The sequence below is a fragment of the Gossypium hirsutum genome, chromosome A12 (assembly GCF_007990345.1).
Source record: "Gossypium hirsutum isolate 1008001.06 chromosome A12, Gossypium_hirsutum_v2.1, whole genome shotgun sequence".
Classification (NCBI taxonomy): domain Eukaryota; kingdom Viridiplantae; phylum Streptophyta; class Magnoliopsida; order Malvales; family Malvaceae; genus Gossypium; species Gossypium hirsutum.
Window position 1 is genome coordinate 24143373 of NC_053435.1, and position 6468 is coordinate 24149840.

Genomic DNA, 6468 nt, shown 5'->3' on the forward strand with positions numbered 1-6468 from the left:
TATTTCCCTTGAACGTACCAAATTTTGGATGAATTACCTCGACTATACCGTATGGAAAAATGCTAAGTACCGTAAGAAGAGTTTCTCCATTAGGTTCAGAGGTGGCAATATGAGGGTATGTTGAATCTAATTGTACTTTGTCTCCAACCTTAAGTTGATTTGGTGAAATATTAATCTCATCATGGCATGGTTTTGGTTTATAGTTTGATCTCAGTTTCTATGTCCGCTATTCACCTAATTCCTTGACTCGTAGCCTTCGTTCTTCATAGATGGGTCCCTTGTCGTTACTCAAACATGGCTCCTGTATGCTCTTCAAACATGTTTCCTGCAAAGAAGGTTGCACCACATGATCAGTATTAGTAGAGTTTCGAGATTGAAGAGTGACTGTTTCATCCCCCACACGAAGTGTGAGTTCGCCTGTGCTCACATCAATTATAGTTCTGGCAGTTGCTAAAAAGGGTCTTCCTAAAATCAAAGGCATGTCACTATCGTCTTCTATATCTAGAACAATAAAATCAATTGGGAATATAAATTTATCAATTTTTACAAGTACAACTTTAATAATACCCCTAGGAAATCTAATTGTCTTATCTGCCAATTGAATACTCATCCTAGTTTGTTTGGGTTTCCCAAGACCTAGCTTTTAAACATTTTATAGGGCATGGCATTAATACTAGCCCCTAAATCATCCAAAGCATTTTTTACATCTAAGCTACCAATTAAACAAGGAATCGTAAAACTCCCTGGATCTTTCAATTTGTGGGCCAGCTTATTTTGTAGTATGGTTGAGCAAACTGCATTCAACTCCACATGCGCGCCTCATCCAACTTCCGCTTATTAGCTAAAATCTACCTTAAAAAATTTAATTGCGTTTGGCAACTGCGAAAGAGCTTTAATAAATGGTAAGTTAATATCTAATTTTTTAAATAATTTAAGGAATTTACCGAATTGTTCGTCTGTGCGGTCTTTCCTTGTCGCATTGGGGTATGGCACCCGTGGTTTGTACTCTTTACTTACCAATTTTTGCTCATTGTGGTCTACCTCATTCTTACCTTTACTTACCACAATTTCTTGCCTCTGTTCTGGTTCAGGTTTACCTAACCCTTCCTCGTCTTGAATGGTAATCACATTGAGCTATTCTTTTGGGTTAGATTCAATGTTACTTGGTAGGCTACCTTGTGGTCATTCAGAAATTAATTTGGCGAGCTATCCTATCTGAGTTTCGAACCCTTGGACCGACGCTTGTTGATTCTCAAGGGCTATTTCGGTATTCTGAAAGCAAGTTTCTGACACCAAGATAAACTTTGTTAGCATCTCCTCAAGGTTTAGCGTCTTTTCCTGTTGGTAAGGTGGTTGTTGAAAACCCGGAAGATGTTGTGGCCTTTGATTTCCTTGACCACCCCACGAGAAATTGGGATGGTTCCTCCAACCTGCATTATAAGTATTACTATATGGGTTATTTTGAGGTTTAGAATTATTGTTACCATATATTGGACTTGTTCCTCCTGGTTGCTAGGGTTAAAGGATTGATATTCTGTGTGTGCTCCTCCTCCATTTGAATCGCACCTCATCACTGGATGTACCTGAGTAGAACCAAATAAACCGTCAATCTTTTTATTTAAAAGCTTTACCTGGTTAGATAGCATAGTAACATCATCGAGGTTGAAAACACTGGCTGCTTTTGTCGGCTTTGTTCTCATGACTTGCCACTGATAGTTATTCAATGACATCTCTTCAATAAATTCTCAAGCCACTTCAGGTGTTTTGTTATTCAAAGTTCCACCGGCGGCTGTGTCGATAAGTTGCCTCGTTGAGGGGTTCACACTATTGTAGAATGTCTGAACCTATAGCCAAAGTGGTAACCCATGGTGAGGGCACCTTCTCAAAAGATCCTTGTATCTCTCCCATGCATCATAGAGTGTTTCTAAATCCATCTGTAAAAAAGAAGAAATATCATTCCTCAGCTTAGTCGTTTTTGTTGGCGAAAAATATTTCAGTAAAAGTTTTTTGGTCATTTGTTCCCAAGTAATGATTGACCCTTATGGTAACAATTTCAACCATTGTTTAGCCTTATTCCTTAATGAAAAAGGGAATAACTGAAGGTGAATGGCATCATTAGAAATGCTATTGATTTTAAAAGTATCGCAAAACTCCAGAAAATTCACCAAGTTAGTATTTGGATCCTCATCCTGCAAACCATCAAACTGAGCAAACTGTTGTATCATTTGAATTGTATTAGGTTTTAGTTCAAAATTATTTACAGCAATAACATGCCTAACTATACTCGACTCAGTTCCTGTTAAATTAGGTTTAGCATAATCATACATAGTGCGCTGATAAACTGTAATTTATACATATTTTTATCCCATTCTTAGCACATTTAATGAATGATTTTTCCTTATATTTGGTGAATTCGATGCTCCTAATGCCTTAATTTCATGTTTTATACTTAGATGAGCATAGACGAGTGAAAGGAATGAGAAACGGGCCAAAAACGGAGAAAATGGGCCAATGTACGAAATCAACACGGCCTAGACCTCCTCACACGGGCAGACCACACGGCTTTGTCAATTTGGTAGAATCGAAGCATGGCTCACACGGGTAGACCACACGGCCGTGCCTATTTAACAGGCTTGACCACGGCCTGAAGTAATCGCACATGGGCGTGTAACACGGGCTTATCCCTGACGAGCCCAAGTTGAGTCCAATTCGGAAAAGGCCAATTTTGAGGGTTCTTAGGCATTCTAAAGCCTATAAATACACCCTAGAGGAGGAGGAAAAGGAACATACAGAGGGAAGGAGACAGGGAACTGCTCAAGGAAAGCCGATTGATCCATCTCAGAAGTCGGATTCATTATTAAGACTGAATATCTCCCCTCAATTTCCCTTCAGGAGTGTTGGGTTTTTCTTTATGTTTTGTATTCATTATTCTTCTGAGATGTTTTCCTTTTAGTTATGAACTAAAACCCCTAAATACCTAAGGGGAATGAAACCTAAGACAGATCTTGTTATTATTATCTGAATTGTATGACAAATATTTGACTTTTTCTTAATTCTTGTTTTGATATTCTAGGATATTGGTCCAAGTTAAGCTCTTATTCAGAGGAGGAATAAATCTTGTCTAAGAGTACATTTGTCATAATTAAGCAGAGTTGTTTTCGCGCCTAGAGATAGGGTGGCAAGATTTTGCAGGATTAGGGTGAAACCTACTAAAGGGATGCATAGATCTAGTTAATGCAACCCTAGGGAGTTAATTAGAAAGATATTTCAATTATTGAACCTAGGGTTAGACGTTGTTAGTCTCGAGAGGGATAATAATATAACTTAGGGATTTCTACGGATCAAGTCAAATGAATAAATCGTTCGATTCAGAGTCAAATAACAAGTGAAGTCTAGATGGATTTTTCCTTAGGTATTGTCTTAATTCAATCGTTTTTCCAAAAGTAATTCCCCAATTCTAATTTCTATGAATTCTTACTTTAGTTAATTAGTTAGTTAAAACAAACCCCATTATTCCTAGGTTAGATAATAAAAAGATAGTCATTACTAGTACTTTTAGTTCCTTTGGGTTCGACAATCCGGTCTTGCTAAAGCTATACTACTGTTCGATAGGTACACTTGCCTTCATCGTGATAATAGTTAGTTTTAAAAATGATTCATTATAAATTTTTAAAACCTGTCACGAATATCACGTATTATGAACGGAGCAGGATTCTGATTTACTTGGTCAGCAGCAATCGCAGGAGGTAGCGGGTTTTCCTAATTTTCAGCTATCTCCTCAGTTGTGGTGTGTATATCGTCCTCTTGCTCTTTCTCTATGTCTCTTAAGCTTCGCCTTATTTCTTTTCGATTTCTACGAGCTGTGCGATCAATCTTACTATCAGAAAGTAATGTTCCCGACAGGTTTCTTCTAGCCATAAACTATAAAAACCTGCCAGAAGGAAATAAAAGAAAATTTAGTAACAACATTCAAAATAAAATTTAAATTGCAATAAAAGTAAAATAGCTAAAGTAATAAAAATCGAGTGTTCCTAATATCTTAGTTCCCTGGAAATAGTGCCAAAAACTTGATGTGATGTGAATCGTGATAAGTTTTATAATTTATGAATATCTGTTCTTGAAAACTAACTATTACCACGACAAAGGCAAGCGCACCTTATCGAACAGTAGTATAGCTTATGGCAAGACCGGGATGTCGAACCCAAAGGAACTAAAAGTACTAGTATTAACTTTGTTTTTATTATCTAGCCTAAAAATAAAGGGGTTTGTTTTATCTAAACTAATTACTAAACTAAGAATGCACAGAAAGTAAATTGTGGAAATAAATTTTGGGAAAAATGAATGATTTGGACAATACCTAAGGGAAAAATCCACCTAGACTTGTTATTGACTCTGAATCAGACGATTTATTCACTTGATTTGATCCGTAGAAATCCCTAAGTTATATTATTATCTCTCTCGAGACTAACAACATCTAACCCTAGGTTGATTAATTGAAATCCCTTTCTAATTAAAACCCCTAGTGTTGCATTAACTCGATCCATAGATTCCCTTATTAGGTTTCACCCTAATCCGGTAAAATTATGTCACCCTATCTCTAGGCGTGCAATCAACTCCGCTTAATTATTTTAGATTTACTCTTAGACAGGGACTTTTTCTCCTCTGAATAAGCACATCAATACTTGAATCAATATCCTGGAATATTAAAGTAAGAATTAAGAACTCATAATTAAGAACAAGTCAAATATTTATCATATAATTCAAATAATAATAATAAGATTCATCTTAGGTTTCATTCTCTTTAGTTATTTAGGGGGTTTAGTTCATATTTATGCAAGAAAACATCTCAAAAGAATAATGATAACAAAATATAAAGAAAACCCAAGAACTCTTGAAGGGAATTAAGGGAGATATTTAGTCTTGAAGGTTAATACAGCTTCTGAGATGGATCAATCAGCTTTCTTCGAGTAATTCCTTGCCTCCTACTCCATGTGTGTCTTTTTGGTACCTCCTGGGGCGTTTATATAGGCTTTAGAATGCTTCTAAACCCTCAAGAGTGGCCTTTTCCAAATAGGACTAGATTTGGGCTCGACAAGGACACGCCCGTGTTTGATTGCTTCAAATCTTGTTCGAGTCTATTGAATGGACATGGGCGTGTGAACTACCCTTGTGAGGAAGTCCAGGCCGTGTTAATTTCCCACGTTGACCCATTTTCTCCATTTTTGACCTGTTTCTCACTCTTTTTACTCTCCTATGCTCAAATAAGTATAAAACATGAAATTAAAGTATTAGGAGCATCGAATTCACCAAATCTAAGGATAAATCATCCAAAAATGTGCTACATATGGGGTAAAAATATGTATAAATTATAGTTTATCAAGTAGCATTCCTTGAATCTTGAATGAATCTGCCTTTTACAGAAGCTTATATATATAGTTATTAATAAGAGACACTCCAAAGTGGGTGTATTGTGAAATGTTAAAGAGGGAACACTCTAATGCAAGCGTTAGAAAAATGAATCTTGCCAAAGGCTATCTCTGCATGAGTGTGTGTCGATGCAATTATGTACTCCCTGGGGGTTTGTTGCACTCCATCATTACATATTAAGAACAAAGGTACAATAATGCAACGATATCTATTATTCATGTAACACCCCTCGCCCGTATCCCTCGTCGGAACAGGGTTCGAGGTGCTACCAGATTTAAACTCATCCATTTATATAAAACCAGACCGTAAAAATTTTTGATCAATTTTAAACTTTTCATACACACGTATATTATCCTTTAATCGGGCTTACAAGGCCCAAAATATTCATGAGGCATTATTAAATATTTACCAATATCTTAGTCTTGTATCATTTACTTACTCAACTTTACAACCATATACATGCCATAGACTCGAAACACTAAGATTTATTTACGCCGATAGCGTAGACTTGACAATGTGATAATATCTCTGACGGCCTCCAACCCGAGCTAACCTGGCAACCCTAGGGAATATGGGAAAGAAAAGGGGAGTAAGCTTTACGCTTAGTAAGTTCATAAGAAAACAATAAGCAACTCATTAACAAGTTTTATCTATGTTTACAACATAATCACAAATTCACATTATTTAAACATGTATATCACCAATCAATTTCATCACATATCTATAATTTCACTCAAGCATAATCTCAATACAATACATCATGCTCAATGATTCGCACACAATCGCACGATCGTTCAAATTAGCAATTATAAGATGATTCCGCACATAGTCCACCCTTATCGATAATTTACAATGGTTTTGCCCTTACTCACATATATGAGATAGGCATTTTCACCTATGCTTCTCATTTCACACTCATGATTCAATTCCAATTGATCTAACATGCATAAGAATATATCACATACCTGGCCAACTTAATGTATTGAACAAATTCAATTGCCGATTTAACACAAGGTCTCATAGTCTTAGACTTTTATCAAA

At 36.3% G+C, this 6468-nt stretch overlaps 1 non-coding gene across 1 annotated transcript; it reads left to right on the forward strand.

Moving 5' to 3' along the window:
* Positions 1-1860: 1860 nt before the first annotated feature.
* Positions 1861-1967, forward strand: LOC121211659 (small nucleolar RNA R71). The gene has a single exon (XR_005906878.1). It is a non-coding gene; the product is annotated as a small nucleolar RNA R71 (small nucleolar RNA).
* The last annotated feature ends 4501 nt before the right edge of the window (positions 1968-6468 follow it).